The sequence below is a fragment of the Aquarana catesbeiana genome, linkage group LG01, assembly GCF_042186555.1.
Source record: "Aquarana catesbeiana isolate 2022-GZ linkage group LG01, ASM4218655v1, whole genome shotgun sequence".
NCBI classification, from domain to species: Eukaryota; Metazoa; Chordata; class Amphibia; order Anura; family Ranidae; genus Aquarana; species Aquarana catesbeiana.
The window spans coordinates 421,541,094-421,563,246 of NC_133324.1; positions in this window are offsets into that span (position 1 = coordinate 421,541,094).

Genomic DNA, 22,153 nt, shown 5'->3' on the forward strand with positions numbered 1-22,153 from the left:
TGGAGAGCAACCGAGCATGTACGGAGTAGGATGAGACAGTGTATTACTGGATTTTAAACCCCTTCTGCCTGGTCTATTGTAATATTATGTCCTCCCAGGATCATGCCTCGCACTCCCCACACAGGCTGCGCTCCAGTGCGATCTGTCACCACAGTCGATGACAGATCACTGTACCAGCCTGCTGCTGGTACCATGTGATCATTGTGCCAATAACAGCAGATCACATGACAATTGTATACAATGCAAGGCTTTGATTCATGTCTTTCATTGTGTACTATTGTGATGAGCTCTGTGATTGGTCACAGTGATCACATGGTACAGACAGGGCCAATCACAGCCCATCTGTACCATATGATTAGCTGTGGCCAATTACTAATCACAATAATAAACACTGAACGAGTAGTTTTCATTTAGAAAAAATGGTTGCTTATAACTAAAATTCATTGATAAAAGCAATCACTGTGTAAGAAAAAAACAAATCTTGAATATATCATCAGAATAGTACAGTGTTACTATGGTAGCACTGTATTGCTCTGTGTGACGGACCCCGTCCTCAACAGGACTATGTCTGCCATAAATGCTTCCTCTGTCCAGGAACAGCACTATCCAAGACCCCTTAGCTCACCGAATGGACACAGGGTGACTTACACATAGGAGGGGCCATCCAAGGTAAGCTGGGTTCCACAACCCCCCCCCGCCCTAAGTGACTCTCGTCACATGCTTATCACTGTATGTAAAAAAAAACTGTTAAAACAAAATAAAAAAATGTCATAAAAAGTTTTCAAAAACAAAAAAAAATGAATAGTAATGATTTTTTTTTACATACTGTCAAGTGTCCCTAATCACCACAACACCAGTTATATGATGTACTGCACTGGTGACAGCATGTAAAAAAAAATTTTTTAAAAATGTTTTTTTTTAAATTTTTTTAAAATGTCTTAATTTTCCAAAAATTGGGACAAAAAATTACAACTTAAAAAAACTCGCCATGCCTCTTACTAAATACCTTGGACTGTCTACTTGCCAAAAAGGGGTAATTTGGGGGATATTTGTACTGTCCTGGCATTTTTGGGCCTCAAGAAATAAGCCATCAGTACATCAGGATTGTGCACTCTATAATTTTCCTACAGACTAAATAATATACACTGATTTGGGTATCAGTATACATGTTGGCCTAAATTTATGAGGAAAGATTATTATTTGCAAAATGTTACAACAGAAAAACACTTTTTTTTTTTCAAAATGTTCAGTTTTTTTTTATTATTTAGAAAAAATAAAGAACCCAGTGGTGATTAAATACCATTGAAATAGAAAGTTCTATTTAGGGGGAAAATGATAAAAATGTGATATGGGTACAGTGTTGCATGACCATGCAATTGTCATTCAAAGTGCGACAGCGTAGAAAGCTGAAAATTGGCCTGGGCAGGAAGGGGGTAAAAGTTTCTGGTATTGGGGTGGTTAAACAGTATAGGCACTTATTTTTCATGTTTTACATAGCTATACTTGCAAAAGGGACTAGTCTGACATGATCTAGCAGGACTTAATTTTCTGATTAAAGTTCCACTTTAAGCAGAAAATGCAGAGGGATCACTGCACATCATTTAAAGCAAGTCCAGGCCCTTGTCATTTTCACCTAGGTGAAACAAAATAATATCAAAAATATCATATTTTTTTTTTAACATTAAAATAACAAACATGTTATACTTACCTGCTCTGTGTAATGATTTTGCCTTGTTCCTTTTCTTCTTGAGTTCCACCCCGGCGCTCCTTGCCCCTCCCACCTGCAGGGTGCCCCCACAGCAATCCATTCTTTGGGCCCAAGATAGAAAGGAGTGACCTATAATCAAAGTTACCCATGCTAGAAATACAAGAAAGAAGAAATAACTCAGTAAATATACAGACAAGGGGCAAATATACAGACAAATACTACCAGACTTTCATCTGCCACCATTCTTGATATAATTTTGACAAAGGCTCAAGCCTGGCTGCTTTTGAATGTGCATTATTTCTAAAAGAATTGGAGGAAAAATGAAATATGAGTAGGATTTTCTGCCAAAGTTTTTTTTTTTGTTTTTTTTTTTTTTAATACAGCATAAATTGAACATTAGAAAAAAGGAGTACCATCCACATGTGTATGGACGGAAACAAAAGGAATTTCACAGCCAACCCCTGAGAGACCAGTGCAAGAGGAAAAAAATACCACCAAGAGCATAAACGGTGAACTATTTACCCCCACTCATCTGATCAGTTTAGAATTTGTGCAAGTATATTTTATATAGACAATGTCATCCTATACCCGTACATGCTGCAGCATTAGAATTGTCTTACAATTATATGAATGAGACAAGTTCAGAGATGCGAAAAGCACCAATAAAAGTCAATTTTTAAGGAGAACTGTTCTCAAATGCAAAAAAACACAGAACTTGTAGCATTAAGCAAAACACAAAGCAGTTTACATAAAATAGGTGACCTTGGGGGTCAATTCACTAAGGGCTTATTTACACATGCTTCAAAATGTGGCATTGGACAAACATTTTTAAACCACTCTGAATGCCAATCAAAGCACTTGTCATTAAATAATATGGTAAGCTTACAGTCCTGTTTACACACTGCGTTTGATTTAAAAAAATTATACCCATGTCGCTTTTTTAATGCTTCAAAGCATCATCAAAGCCTCCATAGAAGTCTACGACAAAGCTCGTTTACAGCACCTGCAGCTTTTGAGAGGCTTTTAACTATCTTTAGCTTAGCTTTGTTTTGTAGGTATTGCCGGGATTAGATATCCCAGGATGCACTGGTAAACCAACCAGCGAAACGGAAAGACATCATCATCTCCGGTTCATGTGTATATATTTTGGAAGCAGATGTCACATCTGGTGTGCAGTGTGGAGCAGCAGGAAGGTGAGTGAGGCTGGAGCAAAGCAACCAGCAGACAGTGCATGTGGTGTGCAACATGGGAACGCTATAGCCGAAGGTGAGCAGGGACCGAAGAGAGATGATTGAGTAGCAGAGGATCAGCAGAGCTGGGGGGACCAAAGCAGGAAAAACTAGCAATGGCACCCATGGTGTGCAGTGTGGGAGCAATATAGCGGAAAGTGAGCAGGGACCAGAGAGAGAGGAGGATCAGCAAACCCGAGGATCAGCAGAGCTGGGGGTTACTACTGAGTGGGGGATCAGCAGAGCTGGGGGTTACTAATGAGTAGGGGATTAGCAGATCTGGGGGTTACTACTGAGTGGGGCATCGGCAGAGCTGGGGGTGAGTACTGAGTGGGGCATCGGCAGAGCTGGGGATACTACTGAGCAGGGGATCTGCTGAACGAGGATTCCAATAAGCTGGGGATCTGATGAACGAGGGTACCAATGAGCTAGAGTAGAGGTATTCTGAACAAGGGTACTAATGAATGGGGATACTAATAAGCTGGGTTCTACTGGGCCATTTTAAACAAATCAAAATCAACACACACACACAGGACTGTTTGCCAAGCTCCATTAAAGCTTCAAAACAGCATCACCAAAGCATCATCGAAGCCCCACTGAAACATCATGGAAAGATCACAGAAGCATTAAAGAATCATAGAAGCATCTAAAACACATGAAAAAAGTATGTTGAAGTGGTAGGCGCTTTAATGTGTCAAAGCAAGTGTAAATGAGCCCTAAAGCCCCATACACACTATGAGATTTTCTGCTGATTTTTTCCTTCAGATTTACCAAAACCATATAATATGAGGTCAAACCTTAGGAGTTTCAATTTCTATGCAATCAGGCAGGCCCTTGCACTACATGGTTTTGGTAAATCCAAAGACAAAAATCAGCAGAAAATCAGATAGTGTATAGGGGGCTTTAGAGATAAATACTGCATACATTTTTTAAGTTAGAATAATTTATGCTGTATTCATCTCTAAAGTAGTCAATTCTCTAACAATAATGCAATATTTACCAAATGCATTAAATATTTATGCTTTGTGATGTTTATCACTTAAATTTAGCATTGTTTTTTATTTTATTGTTTTTTTTTTTTATTGGCGTGTTTTTTTCGCAATTTGTGTTTTTTACATGCACAGAGAAATATTATAAAACTGTGAAAACATTCTAGTGTGCTTGCATTCACGGAAATATCTCCTTCTAGTGAGATATTTATTTTAATTCCTGAGCTCAGGGCAGAACATTTTCATGCTGTTAAATTGTATACTTTTAAAGTGGAACTTTAGTCAGAAAATGAAGTCCTGTTAGATCACTACTGGCCCTTTTGCACGAATAGCTACAGTATGTAGAAGCCAATGTTCCAAACACCAAACCATCAGCTTTGGTTGCAGGGAGCAGTTCCCTAGGAGATTTTGCATGCAATGGATTGCATACATGACACTTTTGTTCTTAGGTTGTAACAACATAAGTTTGCAAATAACCCCCTCATGACGAAGGGTAAAGCAAATATTAAAGACTGAAACCAATTCTACAACTTTGGTATGTGTTAGTACAACTATACATATCATTGAAACTACTAAATGTATCCAAATAAATTATACCTTATTTTTTCAAACAAATTGGGTCTTTACAGTATTTGGTGGTAGATGGTAATGAATATCTTCTGATCTTTTATTTTTTTTATTATTATTAAAAGAAAACTGTCCCAAATAGTAAAAAAAATAATAATGATAATTTTTTATTTATCTGTATATTGCTTGTCATTACCATAACTCACCATCAAAGAACAACCCAAAACAACCGACCCTGGAAAAAAGTATGACTCAGAGGGTTGGGTGTGTCATTGCCATCATCCCTTGAATAGTCTGAAAAGCAAATATAAAACTCAAATTGGGATTACATTACATTGCCTTTAAAATCCCAATTTGAGGTTGATATTTGCTTTTCAAACAACCAACCCTATCTATGATGCTAACCATGACCTAGATCAAACCCTGATTTAGCTATTTTATCTTTAGTAGTTTATTTTTTTTGCACTTTTTTTGGTTAATTACATACTTCTCCTCTGGCAAAGAGGAAAAGATACACTGTATCTTTTTCTGTATTAAAGAGGAGAAAGTAGGGCTTTCCTGTACTTTTTCCACAGCAGAAAAGCCGCTTCCTGCAAGGCCGACAGCGTAACTGCACATGCGCATTCGCGCATGCCCCGGGCTTGCAAAGCTCTTACATGAGCGCCCATTTTCGGTCGGGCGGGCGCATGCACAGTGGTGTAATGGCACCACCTGGTGCTATTTTTGAATGGAAGGCAGTAACACTCAGTCTCGGGTCTCAGCAGCAGCAGTGCCTCGCCACAGCAGAGAGCAGGAGGACAGTAGCAGTATACTAATGTGAGTGTCTCGGTGGCGTCGCCTCACCACAGCAGAGAAGAGCACAGTGATGTGAGGGGCAGAGGAGGACATTACTGGGGGAGTGAAGGAGGCAGAAGAGGACATTACTGTGGGGGGGGGGTGAAGGGGCAGAGGAGGACATTGCTGTGGGGAGTGAAGGGGGCAGAGGTGGCCATTACTGGGGGGGTGAAGGGGGCAGAGGAGGACAATACTGTGGGGGGAGCTGAAGGGGGCAGAGGACATTACTGGGGCGGGGGGGGAGTGAAGAGGACAGAGGTGGACATTACTGGGGGGGGGGCAGAGGTGGAAATTACTGGGGGGAGGTGAAGGGGGCAGAGGTGGACATTACTGGGGGAGGGGACAGAGGAGGACATTACTGTGGGGGAGGAAGGTGAAGGGGCAGAGGAGGACATTGCTGGGGGAGGGAGTGACGGAGCAGAGGTGGACATTACTGGGGGGTGAAGGGGACAGAGGAGGGCATTACTGTGGGGGGGGTGAAGGGGCAAAGGACATTACTGGGGCAGAAGGGGGCAGAGGTGGACATTACTGGGGGAGGTGAAGGGGCAGAGGTGGACATTACTGAGGGGGGGGTGTGAAGGGGGCAGAGAAGGACAGTGCTGAGGGGGCAGGGCTTGAGTCCTGCGGGAACACATGGGAACACACTTTTTTATTTTTGAGATGGGGGGGATCTTGGGTGAGTTCCCACTTTTTTTCCTCGGACTTGACCCCTGGGAGAAAGAGTACAGGGGCAGGCTGCATGGTTGCTAACCACTGTGATAGCCATTGATCGAGAGCCAGTCCTCCCAGCCCCCAGCTGTTGGTTTGAGATCCAGAGCTAATGATGAAAGCTTTGTCTCCGTGCTGGGAGCGTGCTTTGCAGTGCGCTGCCAGCACAAACACAGATAGGCACATATGTGGCCCCACAGAAGAAGACCCACTTCATTGAGGCATACACTTCTGAGAAGGAGTTAAAGTAGTTGTAAGGGTATAATGTTTTTACCTTAATGCATTATTTTTTTCCCAGGAGCCTTCAAAGCATTGCACCTGTGATCAGTGGATCGCGGGTGCAATGTCAGGCTCCTATAGACAAGCCTTACAGCTTTCAGCCCGTACCTCTGTATAGATTGTCAGTTTTGGATTTTGGATTGTCGACTAAGGTACTAAGGTACTTATCAATGATAACTAAAAGCCATCTGTCGCAGTTGCAGACAGGACTTGTAGTTCATTCATTCACAGATCGCAGTTAACGAATGACATGGCTGTGGGGGCAGAGCTGGAGGATTTTATACAATGCACCCTAAATATGTGTGTAACATGTAAGGCCCCTTTCACATGCGTAGACTGATCAGGTCCACCTATCAGTTTTTTGTAGGACCTGATCGGACCCTCCAGTCTCCTCTATAGAGCAGCTGACAATCCCTGACATCTGATCTGATCTTATCCATTAAAAACAGATGGATGGGGATATTTTTCTATTCATCTGGTGGATCGGGTGGCAGTTGGGTGTAAACAGACAGGTGGTATGTTTATATACAACCGCCCATAGAGGAAAGCAGACTGTGTCTGTGTCTGCTCTGCATAAGTGGAGTGAACATGGACCATCCATGTGCCGTATTGCAAAAAATGCTCTGGTCAGGAAGGGGGTAAATCCTTCCGGGGCTGAAGTGGTTAAAGGAATACTGTAAATTATAACTGTCATAGTTGCTCATGCTCTCAACTGAACTGTCAAGCCATCAAATGGCTGGTGTCACAACTGATCACAATGTGCATACCATAGAAACTGCAAATTAAACAGAAGCTAACATGGCAGCTTCCTTGACTGTAAAGGATAGGATGATTAGCTTCACTTTACAAACAACAGAAATTTCCCAGCACACTTACCAGCTAGCCTGCAACAAAACCAAATTAGCCCTGTCTAACAATTCATGTTAAAACAGAGGTTTTAGTTGTACACATTTGCAAATATATGTGAAAGCCACAGTGGCTTGTCAAGGCCCCTCTGTACATTCTGGTCCTAACTCTATCATTTTGAGCGTCTCCAAACTGGAGCACATATAGCAGTGGATAAATTAAGGGCAGGCTTGCCTGGAGGTAGCCCAATCCTCCATAAAGGCACAGGGATGCACTGGACAAGAAGTTATGAAGGTCAATAGGAATCTCAATAAGACTCCAAGAAGTGCATATTAAAGAGAATAAAATTAAGCAAAACTGCAAAACCCTCCGCTGCTGTCTTCTCTGCCACCAGCACGGTCCTCCTCCAAAGCTGGCTCCCGCCGTTGTGTCAACTCTGATGTCTGCCAGCTCCTTTACAGCCAAGGGGCGTGGCCATCAGGTGACGTCACCTTGAGACTCTACCACTTGTGATGTCATGCAGACCCCCCACACACACACACACACACACACACACACACACACACACACACACACACACAGTATATGTTTTGCATTTTTACTTTTAAACTTACACTTTTTCATATGTTTTTGGGCTGGTCACATGACGTGTTGGGTCTTCTTTCTTTTTGACTTTTCTCAAGCCTGAAGTGATCCTCTGCTAATGCAGAGACTGGCTTTGCCATGATGATATCAGCACTGCTTTCTGCATCAGTACACTATGAATAGAGGGTACCATGGTTACACACACTTAGGGAGCAAAGCAGTGATACACATTTATTCATAGTGTGTCCTCAATTCTACCTGTTGAATTATGGCATCTTGTGTTGGGATAGAGGTACTGCAGGGGATGACTCCAAAGTAAAGTAGAGTATTGCAAACCGAGCTGCCTTTTTAATACAAAAAAGAAAATGCCCAAAGTTGGGCTTGAAGGCAATTTCCTTGCTATTTCAACCACCACTAACTGGCTTTCGATTGGAAAAACAATTGAACCTTTAAATCGTGATTCTTTAAGAAACATCCTAACATTACCAATTGCAGTGGTAATTAGTATGACTTTTATAAGGCCGGCCATGGGCTGCAGGAAAGAAATTAGCTTGATTCCCCCATCCACACAGGCAGTGTTGATGCAGGAATCCCTCCTGCTGGGCCAATGAATTCTCCAGGTGGGGGAGGGGGGGGGGAAGCCGTCCCCTCCGGGAGAAGACAGTGATTATTCCTAGCGGCTTTAGCAGCCGCTAGCGACAATCGCAGGTAAAACCTGGCATGCTTGTTGTACCTAAGTTGATCGATTGATCAATTTGGTACATTCAGCCGGCCCATAAACTGTTTGAATCTCGGCCGTTTTTTCCTGAATTGGCTGAGATTTGAACTGTGTATGGCCTGCCTAAGGTCCCTTTCACACTGGGGCGGGAGCGTTGTCGGCGGTAAAGCGCCGCTATTGTAAGCGGCGCTTTACCGTCGGTATTGGGCCGCTAGCGGGGCGGTTTTACCCCCCTGCTAGCGGCCGAGAAGGGGTTAAAACCACAGCAAAGCGCCTCTGCAGAGGCGCTTTGCCGGCAGTATAGCCACGCCATCCCATTGATTTCAATGGGCAGGAGCGGTGAAGGAGCGGTATACACTCTGCTCCTTCACCGCTTAGAAGATGCTGCTGGCAGGACTTTTTTTCCCGTCCTGCCAGCGCACCGCTGAGGGCTTTCACACTGGAATTAATGCAGCGGCACTTTCGGGTCGGTTTGCAGGCGTTATTATTAGCGCAATAGCGCCTGCAAACCGACCCAGTGTGAAAGGATCCTTAGGATTCCTATACTGAAACCCAACTTTGGGCCATTTGTATGTTGCAGTCTGCTTGGTATTATTTAAGAAGGTCTATCAGAAATGTTACATGTTTCAATGCTACCTGGTCTTAGCAGTTTTCAATTTTGACCCTAAGTATTGTTACAGTAATGTAGATTTATATAGCTCCAGCATCTTCCACAGTCCTGTAAAAAGTCAGAACATGAAGGGTAAAAGCAAATCTGGAAATAATAACACTGCTTAAAAGACCTTACGATACAAATAGAACAAATACATAAAATAAAAAAAGTAAGAGATTTAGCATCAATAGTTGCATTATGGATAATAATGTAAATTACTCCAAGCTTCTGCCTTTTTAGTATATTGGGATAGGCTATTTACATATGAATACAGTTTTGAAAAATAATGTCTTGGTGATTACTGTTGCCTATAAATACATACATTGCAATTTGTTTTAATTTGCTTGTAGCTGTGACATTTGCTGATTCATAACAAGAAAACCTGATTGCCACATTATTATTCTGGTCAGTTTCCAGAGAAGCTTTTATAGTAGGTAATCTGCTTTTATAGAGGTAAGTAAACAGATCAGTTAAAGCATCCTTCGTTCTTTATAAAAGCTAAGTTTTGTTTATTTTTTGTTTATTTTTATTACATGTACCTTTTTTTATTTTTATTTCTGCTGCCTTCTGGGTGTTTTGCTTGCGTCTATCTAGCAAGGTTACTCTGTGGTATAGGCAAGGAAGCTGAGATTTCTGCAGTGTGTAAATGTGCTCTTACTATACAAAGATGCTGTACATACAAAATTATTACAATATTAGGAATACAATACAAAACTGACGGATATCTATAACAAGCAAAATGCCTAGCAAACTGAACAGCCTATGGTCTATAATAGTACAAATACACTTAAAGGTTACTTATCTTCTGTTACTGTATGTTCGTGATCTCCATTGGCAATGATTTTTCGGGAGCATCAGGCACTGTTCTTCTATCATGGGTGGCTTCTGATGTTACAGCATGATGGTGTGTGTGTGTGTCTGTCCCGAATCACCCCTTTTATGTGTCAGGCTGTTTACCATAGTTACCAAACAACAGAAAACATACCTCTTTACTGTAGCTGTAGAAACAATGGACTGTTGAAAACTGTCAATCGAATACAAAAATGGTATCTACGTACCATTGTCTACTCAAACCAAGACAGTAATTTAACAGTCATTCTTTCAGTTTGAAAGCTGAAAGAATCTCAAACAAGTAATGTCTTACTTGTTTACTGTAGCTATAGAGACAATAGCCTGTTAATTGAACTGTCAATTGAATACAACAATGATATCTACCACCATTCTATAAAACAGCATTTGTTTAAGAAATCTACTCAAGCCAAAAAACTGACAGTAATCTGACCAACTCACTATTGTAATATTGTCCCATGTATCTTATGTCTGATTAATATAAAAAAACATATTTTTAACAAACGCATCACACTGGGATATCAACATCACATATCACAGGAGGAATTACATTCCATTCATATACACAGAGGTGGTGCCACATCTTGCATATGAGATCTAATGGAGGAAGAACAGTACAATGCTGGATCCAATGGGCTTGTAAGTATATTGCTAAAGCATAAAAAAGCACCAAAGGTAAATGGGAAAAAAAGACATTCTCAATAGAATAGTGATGTTCCGCCATAATTAAATTAGGGGTATTGCATTCTGTGAATAATTAATATTTAGACATTTCACAGTGCTACCTTCTCTGTCAAAATCGATGGCACAACTATAAACCCATCCCTACATGCCAAGGTTCTAGGTGTAGTCCTGGACTCTGAACTCTCGTTTAAGCACCACGTCCAATCACTGTCCAAATCTTGCCACCTCTACCTCCGCAACATCTCTAAAATACGCCCCTTTCTAACCAATAACACAACAAAGCTCTTAATTCACTCGGTGGTCATCTCTCGTCTCAATTACTACAACTCCCTTCTCATTGGCTTGCCTATACATAGTCTATCACCTCTTCAATCCATCATGAATGCTGCTGCCAGACTCATTCACCTTACCAATCGCTCTGTGTCTGCTACCCCTCTCTGTCAATCCCTCCACTGGCTTCCGCTCACCCAACAAATTAAATTCATAATACTAACAACTACTTACAAAGCCATCCACAAATCTGCCCCCAGCTACATCACTAGCCTAGTCTCTAAATACCAACCTACTCATTCTCTTTGTTCCTCTCAAGACCTCCTGATCTCTAACTCCCTCGTCACCTCCTCCCATGCTCGCCTCCAGGACTTTTCCAAAGCCTCTCCAATCCTATGGAATGCCCTACCCCAATCTGTCCGCTTATCTCCTACTCTATTAGCATTTAGACGATCCCTGAAAACCCTTCTCTTCAGAGAAGCCTACCCACAGCTAACAACTGTATTTTCATTTTCTCCATCAGCTCACCCCCACAGTTATTATCTTTTGTTTCCACTTGACCCTGCCTTCTAGACTGTAAGCTCTAATGAGCAGAGCCCTCTGATCCCTCCTGTATTGATTTGTATTGTAAATGTACTGTCTGCCCTCTTGTTGTAAAGCGCTGCGCAAACTGTTGGCACTATATAAATTCTGTATAAAAATAATCATCATAATAATACCTTACACAGCAGGGAAGAGGCAGGAGGTGCAGCAGATCTGGAGAGGGGGCAGCTTCTGACCTCCATCCAGACCTGATGAGCCTCCCTCCCTCTGTCCTACTGTGAGGATGACAATAGCGGAAGGGGGGGGGGTAGACCCAGGACAGGACACCCAGGCTACTAAGTGGCCACAGTGATGCAGATAGGACCGCCACTCACTCCAGACCACTAGACATGTGCAGAATGGAAAAATCAGTTTAGTTTCGGATAAATTCACTATGTTACTAATTTTGTTTCGTGGATTTGTTTAGTTTCATTTCATTTATTCATTTTCTAATGAATTCCAAATTCTCAGAACGATTCGAATTCAAATCGGTCAAAAATGTATCAACCGATCCGAATTCTGGGGGAAGAACAGCTGGTTTTAACCACTTCCCAGCTGTGCCAATTCTGACACTTTTCGCCTACAGTACACGTAAAAATGTACCTTTTTTGCTAGAAAATTACATAGAACCCCCAAACATTATATAGAGTGGGGGCGGAAAGTATTCCGTATTCCCCCTTAAATTTTTCACTCTTTGTTATATTGCAGCCATTTGCTAAAATCATTTCAGTTCATTTTTTCCTAATTAATATACACACAGCACCCCATATTGACAGAAAAACACAGAATTGTTGACATTTTTGCAGATTTATTAAAAAAGAAAAGCTGAAATTTCACATGGTCCTTAGTATTCAGACCCTTTGCTCAGTATTTAGTAGAAACACCCTTTCGATATAATACAGCCATGAGTCTTTTTGGGAAAGATGCAACAAGTTTTTCACACCTGGATTAGTGGATCCTCTGCCATTCCTTCTTGCAGATCCTCTCCAGTTCTGTCAGGTTGGATGGTAAACGTTGGTGGACAGCCATTTTTAGGTCTCTCCAGAGATGCTCAATTGGGTTTAAGTCAGAGCTCTGGCTGGGCCATTCAAGAACAGTCACAGAGTTGTTGTAAAGCCACTCCTTCGTTATTTTAGCTGTGTGCTTAGGATCATTGTCTTGTTGGAAGGTAAACCTTCGGCCCAGTCTGAGGTCCTGAGCACTCTGGAGAAGGTTTTCGTCCAGGATATCCCTGTACTTGGCCGCATTCATCTTTCCCTCGATTGCAACCAGTCGTCCTGTCCCTGCAGCTGAAAAACACCCCCACAGCATGTTGCTGCCACCACCATGCTTCACTGTTGGGACTGTATTGGACAGGTGATGAGCAGTGCCTGGTTTTCTCCACACATACCGTTTAGAATTGAGGCCAAAAAGTTCTATTTTGGTCTCATCAGACCAAAGAATCTTATTTCTCACCATCTTGGAGTCCTTCAGGTGTTTTTTAGCAAACTCCATGCAGGCTTTCATGTGTCTTGCACTGAGGAGAGGCTTCCGTCGGGCCACTCTGCCATGAAGCCCCGACTGGTGGAGGGCTGCAGTGATGGTTGACTTTCTACAACTTTCTCCCATCTCCCGACTGCATCGCTGGAGCTCAGCCACAGTGATCTTTGGGTTCTTCTTTACCTCTCTCACCAAGGCTCTTCTCCCCCGATAGCTCAGTTTGGCTGGATGGCCAGCTCCAGGAAGGGTTCTGGTCGTCCCAAACGTCTTCCATTCAAGGATTATGGAGGCCACTGTACTCTTAGGAGCCTTAAGTGCAGCAGACATTTTTTTGTAACCTTGGCCAGATCGGTGCCTTGCCATAATTCTGTCTCTGAGCTCTTCAGGCAGTTCCTTTGACCTCATGATTCTCATTTGCCTGACATGCACTGTGAGCTGTAAGGTCTTATATAGACAGGTGTGTGGCTTTCCCAATCAAGTCCAATCAGTATAATCAAACACAGCTGGACTCAAATGAAGGTGTAGAACCATCTCAAGGATGATCAGAAGAAATGGACAGCACCTGAGTTAAATATATGAGTGTCACAGCAAATGGTCTGAATACTTAGGACCATGAGATATTTCAGTTTTTCTTTTTTAATAAATCTGCAAAATTGTCAACAATTCTGTGTTTTTCTGGCATTATGGGGTGCTGTGTGTACATTAATGAGGGAAAAAATGAACTTAAATGATTTTAGCAAATGGCTGCAATATAACAAAGAGTGAAAAATGTAAGGGGGTCTGAATACTTTCCGTCCCCACTGTATATCTAATTTAATTTTTTTTTTTTTTTTAAACAATAGCAATTTTTTTTTGGAATATAATTTTGTCCGCGGCTATTTATCATTGTTTTATTTTTAATACCATATAACTTAAGAAAATGTATATCATCCTTAATACATATAACACCTTTTCTAAAACACACCCAGCTCAGCCACTCTGACTCAAGCTGAAATAAACTTCCAATACTTAAATTTTTAATTTCAATTTTTTATCAACAACTTTCACCCACAGGTGGGTGACACTTTAAGACACCCCACCTGTCACACCACCCCAAAAGCCTGCGGCCAATTCTATACTAGTTCTGAATTCTAAATTCAGTATGTCCAGGCCAATTTCTGACAAATGAACCCCATCATCCCGGTATAATCCCGGAAGCCCACCCTCTAGGTCAACATGTCTAAACGACAACCCATAAACTGGGCACATGAATTTTTCCATAGCTTTATTAATTCTCTTACGCACTCTTTCTAATGGTTTCAACATCAAAGTTTCAATCCACCGCAACCGTGGTATAATTTCAGAAAAAACTACCACTAAATCAGGAAAAGATAGTTTAATTTGATGAATAGCATGCTGGATATTCAAAATCACATCCAGAGTTTTCTGTTGACCAACATCATTACCTTCCAAATGCATTAAAAGGATATCCGGGACAGGACAGACTAACAGAATCCTACCAAATTCAATTAACAATTCCTCCCATAACATACCCCGTCTCCCAAACCAATAAACTTTAAACGAAGAATCCAATCCAAGATTAGTAGAATACGAACGAGATGCAGCTCTCTTGTGCGCCCAATAAATGAATGAGTGTCCAATGAGGAAGACCACTCTCGGACGACCTATAAAAATAATCAAATAAAATGTTAGGCCAAACATACAATTTATAGAAATCAGATTTCCATCTGCCAAATGTTTTTATAACCTTGCAATGAAGACCAATCCTAGCAGCTTCCATAGCAGCTCCAATTCTGAAAGAGTATGATGAAATTTTTATATTATCATTCAACTGCAAAGACTGGCAACATTTAGATAAAACCTTATTAAATTGGAATTTTGTCAGAGGTCATCCATCTGTATAAATAAAAGACTCCCCACATCAGGGCGAGTAGCTAAATAGGTCTGCATATGCATAACTGGGCAAATTGGCGAACCAGGGCATGAAGATAAATTAAGCCTGGTACCCTTGCCCAATTGACCAGTTTTGCTGGAAAGAATAAATACATTTTAGTTTTCCATCTTCAATAACCACATGTCGTTGCAGTAACCCTGTAGGGTTCTTTTTATTGATGAAATTATTTCAGAAATGCGCAATGCTGCGAAAAAAGCTAAAGTAAACACAGCATTAAAAAGTATGGCCTCATAAACAGAAAAGCAAATTGAACTAGTACTCATGCATAAAGAAGTCAGAACATTAGGGGTAATAGGACTCCTATCATCAGGGGAAAAAAGACCCTTCTTGTATCCCTTCAATGCCTGACCAACTGTAAAGAAACTCAGACAAGGTGTCAGATTGTTCAGTTTTTGAAAAAAGGAAATTCCAGACAGTGTCTTGTATATATGAGACCAGGAATAATGTTTACTCATTAGAGATTCTAAAAATAACAAAACTACAAAACTATATGTTCAGAACACGTAAACATGTCTATGTTATGAAAGTTCAAAAATTGCAACCATAACATTTAGGAAGATTCATAACCAACCCACGAAGAGGTAGCTAGAGATGGCTTAATACAGTCAGAAACGAAATAATTTCCCATACACGTTGAGGGCAAGGCATACTTTGAGAATCTGCCGTTGGCAACAGGAAAAAGAAATGCTCCATCTGTGAACGAGAAAGTGCATCTGCAAGTGTATTCTCCTTACCTGGAATATATTGTGCCTTGACCCAGATATGCAAACAAAGACACTAGTATACCAAGTAGGGCAGTAGAGAAATAACCGGTGGGTCTAACATATGGCTCACATCTAAGTCATCTTCACCCAACATCTTAGCACTGGAGACAAATTATAAAGTCCTAACTCGCTGGTACCTTGTACCCGCTAGAGTGGCAAAATATTCACCTAATACCTCAGCTCTTTGTTTTCGAGGATGCCCAGAAATAGGCACATATTTACACATATGGTGGACGTGCCCAGTAATCCAAACCTTCTGGAAGGAAGTCTTCGTGATTGCATCTAAAATATTTAAAAAAATAATACAACCAGATCCATATTTAACTTTACTTAATCTAAAACCGGAATGGTTAACACTCTCTCAATTCAAACTTATGATCCAACTAATAACGGCTGCAAAACAAACAGTGGCCAAGGCATGGAAATCTCCTACATTGGTACTAGCAGAAACAATTCACAGAATGAATAATACAATGTCCCATGCTAAGATGGTAGCCATCGATCAAAATCAAATTCCAAAATTTGAAAAACTTTGGCATCCTTGGATAAAACAACAGTTCCTGTCAAACTTCAATGACTCTGTCCTGTTGCCATGGTAACAGATTAAATGACTTACAGAGACACCCATTCTAAGGCTTCAAAGAGAACTAAAAAGAATAATAAACTGACGAGCGGGACAACCTTGTGGACCATACCTCTACCTTTCAACCCTTTTTCTTCTTTCTCTTTCCTTTTCTCCATCTTACGATTAAAGCTCATTATCAGAATTTATTTGACCTATATACACTCTACTTGTAAACAATATGTATAGTAGGTATAAATCATTTAAATACCTACAAAAGTAACTAAGGAAATGATATATATATCTTTAATTTAGGTTTACGTGAACCCAATGTTTAATATTTGAAATTTCATGATATTTACCTATATAAACCCTACTGTAAAACAATGAGCTTACTTTATAGATCTTACTTACTTACTTTATGTATCTTTATAACATTGTATACTCAATAAACTTCTTTTGACAAGGAGAAATAACCGGTGGTGACCGTGAAGAGAGGCAATTAACAGCCAACAGAACACCCCTGTTATCCATACTAACAAGGAGCCTTTTATTTGCAAAATGCTCTCCCCAAATCTCAATAGCCACTATTAAAGGCAATAGTTCTAATAGCACGATATTGCTACAAAAACCTTTGCTTATCCAACCCGCAGGCCACGAACCAATGAGTGCCCCAAATAGCTCCAAAGCCAACGGATCCAGCAGAATCAGTAAACAACTGAAAGTCGCTATCTACAATAAATTCCTCCTGCCAAAAAGTCTTACCTTTAAAATGACTTAAGAAATTACACCAAATAAACATATCTTCCTTTAGATCTGTGGTCAACCTGATATGTGAAAATGGATTCTTCAATCCAGAAATAGCCATATAAAGCCTTCTAGAAAATATTCTACCTATTGGCCATACCCGAGTAGCAAAAGCTAAATGTGCTAATAATGACTGCATATGTTTTCACAATACTTTCTTCTTTCTGAATAATGACAACAGCAGTTCGGTCATTTTTTAAAATTTTTTCTAAAGGGAGCCTAAATTCTTTTTCGACAGTATCGATTGTGATACCTAAAAAATCATTGCAAGTCGTGGGTAAAACTGTTTTTTTCCCCCGCCAATGGAACCCCGAATTCAGCACAAGTTTCATAAAAATTTTTAACAAAGAAATACATTGCGCAGAATTTGCGGCCCCCATGAAGAGAAAATCATCAAGGTAATGTATTAAAAAAGGTGAACCCGACTTGACCAAAATAACCCATTCTAAAAAAGTAGCCAACGATTCGAAATAAAAACAAGAAAGGGAGCACCCCATTGGAAGACATCTGTCAAAATAAAACTTACCGGCAAAATGAAAACCCAAGGAATTAAAACAGCTGAGATGTATAGGGACCAACCGAAAAGCTGCTTTTACATCAGCCTTAGCTAATGAAGCATTGTCACCCAATAGTCTAATTTTTTGTATCGCACTATCAAAAGAGGTATAATTAACCGAAGAGAGATCATTATCAATTTGATCATTTAAAGAAGAACCCCGAGGAAAAGATAAATGATGGATTAAACGGTAAGAATGAGGCTCTTTTTTAGGTACCAGCCCCAGAGGGGATAACCGAAAATCTTTAAAGGGCGGGGAATTAAAGGGGCCTGAAACCCTGCCCTCCCGAAGTTCTTTTTGTAACTTTTCTGCTATTACTTGTGATAGATCCGTGACTGAAGAAAGATTTTTTACCATAGAACAACCGGAATCTTCACATAGTGGAAGAAGAAAACTATTTGAAAATCCATCAATTAATAACATTGCTTTCTGCTGATTTGGGTAACATTGGAGCCAGGGGAGGATGCTTTCCAATTTCACTGGGGTGGCTGCTTTTAAGAAAAAGCTCTCTATTAGACTGTGATTGATGATTGTATGAAAATTTTCTAAAACATTTAGCTACTGGATGTGCACCGGCGCATAAAGCACATTCATATTTATATTTATAATTGGCATGCCATTTACACACGCTATAGGTGTGCTAGTACTGGTAACTGGTAATGATGATCTAGGAAAACTGGGCCGTGGTGGAACAAAAAGATTCAGCCAAAGACCAACATCCTTTGTAACCCACTGTAGACCTGACTGCACCACCAATTTTTGGCAGAATGCTTCATCATAAATGTACCAAGAAAAGGCACCAAAATTCTTATAAGCTTCTTGTATAATATCTATATGCTGAAAGATACCCATGCTCTTTTCCGGAAATCTCTCACATAAAACACTAGCATATATACACATCCCCTGTAACCAATTAGCAAATGATTTTGCCACTGGCCTGCGTCTATCTTCCTCATTTCAATCGTCCTTTCTCTCCAATTTCAGAATGAATTCCTTAACCGATGGTAAAAGAGATAAAACATCCACGAATTCACCCTTCCATGTTTTTTCTTTTATCCCTAAAGGAAGGTGGAAACCTAAAGGAGACAATACACAGGGTATTGTTTCCTTCAAACGAGATTCAGGGACCAAACCAGGATTAAATGACACCACTTTTTTGCTTTCAGTAGTGGGAGAGATTAAACCTTGATGTAAATTTTCATTATTATCACCTGAGCCAGCTGCCCAAACTGAAGCAGCAGGATCAGAAGCTGAACTGGCAGATTTGGAATGTAATTCTTTTACTAGATTAGAGAGAGAAGATGACAATTCACATAACAAACATAGTTGCTGAGATTCACCAGTATTAGTAGAAACCAAATGCTCAGCTGGATCCGGCTGCTGAGGTGAACAAATCACTGGAATGTTGCACCCAACTGGAGTGTTTTCCTGCTGGGTAGGGATGAGCTTCGAGTTCGAGTCGAACCCATGTTTGACTCGAACATCGCAGGTTCGACCGTTCGCCGAATTTCGAACATTATGGGCCGTTCGCGTGGCGCGTCACGGCCCATAATTCACTGCGAGACACAAGCGCGCAACCATTAATTAATCAGTGAAGATGATTAAACACAACCATACAAACTCATATAAACATATATATAGTATTGTGCAAAAGTGATACAATAAAGTAAAAAAATGCTACCAAAAAACGTTCCCAGTTGATGCTTTCTATGGTGAAACCGTCGGTTGGAGCAGCTAATTCTGATGTTATCACGTTTTATCCAGCTATTTGGTTTGATCCTGAGCTGTTGCTTCATTAGTTTTTCAACCGTTCCTGTTTTTGTTTTTATGATTGCTAGATTGCTAGCTTGCTGTGAACATTTGCTGTGAAGTTTTACCGAAGTTTTTTAAATTGCTGTGAGCTGCTGTGAAGTTTTTTGGAATAAAAAAAAAACCCTTTTCGAAGTTTATCTGCACTATGGAGCTTTTTTCTTATCTCCCTTGAGTGTTAAGCGCTGAGATCATCCATGAGAAGAGATCTGAATCAAGGGTGATTATAACTGTTCCTGTGTGTGGATTCCAAAAGGAGAGAAGAGTTAGCTTCGGTTGTTGAGGGTGATTGTAATCACGATCCCTGTATTGAAGGTGGAGGATTTCGATGCCGGCAGGCTGATGCAACAGGCTCCCATGATCTCTATAATTTGAGGTCCAACTGATCTGGTAAGCGGCAGTAATATCACAAGTTTTTGGGCTGCAAGAACATCTCATTCCCATCTCTCCTAATTACTGAGTTTCTCCATACTCACATTGTCATTTTTATGGACTTTGCTAATATATTTTTGATCACTTAGATACACTCACCTTAATGGATTTTGTATATATCAGAGTACTTTTGCTTTAGGTCCTTGTAACAGGTTGATGGTGCACACCACTGTTCACATGGGGTGGCCAGGGTGGCTTTGGCCAATTATAGCTCAGGGGGTTTAGTACACGCCCCACACTATATAAGGCCGCCTGCGTAGCAGCCTTGTGTAGTGTGTTGCAGCGGCGGCGGCGGAGAGATAGACAGAGAGACAGTGTCATTTGATTAAAGTTAGATAGAGTAGGCAGGCGATTCAGTTAGCTGCACTTACAGTGTATTGTGTGCATATATATATATATATATATATATATATATATATATATATATATATATGTATATATATATATATATATATATATATATGCATCCTAGGTGTTGTATGTATGTATCTATATATATATATATATATATATATATATATATATATATATATATATATATACTGTATTCAGTTTAGCTAGATCCGTTCCTGTTATTCTCTTCCTACTGAAAAGCAGGCAGGTGTTTTTACAGTATTTACAGCTACCTGAAGAAAATTGCTGGTGTTCTTCTGATCCTATTAGCTACAGTTTTTACAGTTAGTGTAGTGCGTCCTTTGCACAGTGTGCACCTAAAGCTACCTGAAGAAAATTGGTGGTGTTCTTCTGATCCTATTAGTACCACAGGCAGGCAGCTGCAGTATTTACAGTTAGTGTACTGTGTCCTCTGCACAGTGTGCACCTAAAGCTACCTGAAGAAAATTGGTGTTCTTCTGATCCTATTAGTACCAGAGGCAGCTGCAGTATTTACAAGTTAGTGTAGTGCGTCCTCTGCACAGTGTGCACCTAAAGCCACCTGAAGAAAATTGGTGGTGTTCTTCTGAGCCTATTAGTACCGCAGGCAGCTGCAGTATTTACAAGTTAGTGTAGTGCGTCCTCTGCACAGTGTGCACCTAAAGCTACCTGAAGAAAATTGGTGTTGTTCTTCTGATCCTATTAGTACCGCAGGCAGCTGCAGTATTTACAGTTAGTGTAGTGCGTCCTCTGCACAGTGTGCACCTAAAGCTACCTGAATAAAATTGGTGGTGTTCTTCTGATCCTATTAGTACCACAGGCAGGCAGCTGCAGTATTTACAGTTAATGTACTGCGTCCTCTGCACAGTGTGCACCTAAAGCTACCTGAAGACAATTGGTGTTGTTCTTCTGATCCTATTAGTACCGGAGGCAGCTGCAGTATTTACAAGTTAGTGTAGTAGGTCCTCTGCACAGTGTGCACCTAAAGCTACCTGAAGACAATTGCTGTTGTTCTGATTCTATTAATACCACAGGCAGGCAGCTACAGTATTTACAGTTAGTGTACTGTGTCCTCTGCACAGTGTGCACCTAAAGCTACCTGAAGAAAATTGGTGGTGTTCTTCTGATCCTATTAGTACCGCAGGCAGCTGCAGTATTTACAGTTAGTGTAGTGCGTCCTCTGCACAGTGTGCACCTAAAGCTACCTGAATAAAATTGGTGGTGTTCTTCTGATCCTATTAGTACCACAGGCAGGCAGCTGCAGTATTTACAGTTAATGTACTGCGTCCTCTGCACAGTGTGCACCTAAAGCTACCTGAAGAAAATTGGTGTTGTTCTTCTGATCCTATTAGTACCGGAGGCAGCTGCAGTATTTACAAGTTAGTGTAGTAGGTCCTCTGCACAGTGTGCACCTAAAGCTACCTGAAGACAATTGCTGTTGTTCTGATTCTATTAATACCACAGGCAGGCAGCTACAGTATTTACAGTTAGTGTACTGTGTCCTCTGCACAGTGTGCACCTAAAGCTACCTGAAGAAAATTGGTGGTGTTCTTCTGATCCTTTTAGTACCACAGACAGGCAGTTGATTCTGCTAACTGCAGTATCAGTATATATATATATATATATATATACATCCCAGCTTTGTGCAGCTACATCTCACTGCAGGCCATTAGTATGTCTGGAAGGCCAACAAGGAGAGGCAGACAGTCACAAGCCAATAAAAGAGGGCAAGCAGGCTCTGTGTCTAGAGGCGACAGTGCTGGTCATGGAGACGGTGCATCCTCATCAGCACGTGGCCGCGGGACACGCTTGTCGTTTTTTTCGGCAGCTGGCCGTGTTGAGCCGCAACATGCGGAAGACTTGGTAGAGTGGATGACCAAGCTATCCTCATCCTCCTCAGCCTCTCTCACCCAGGCT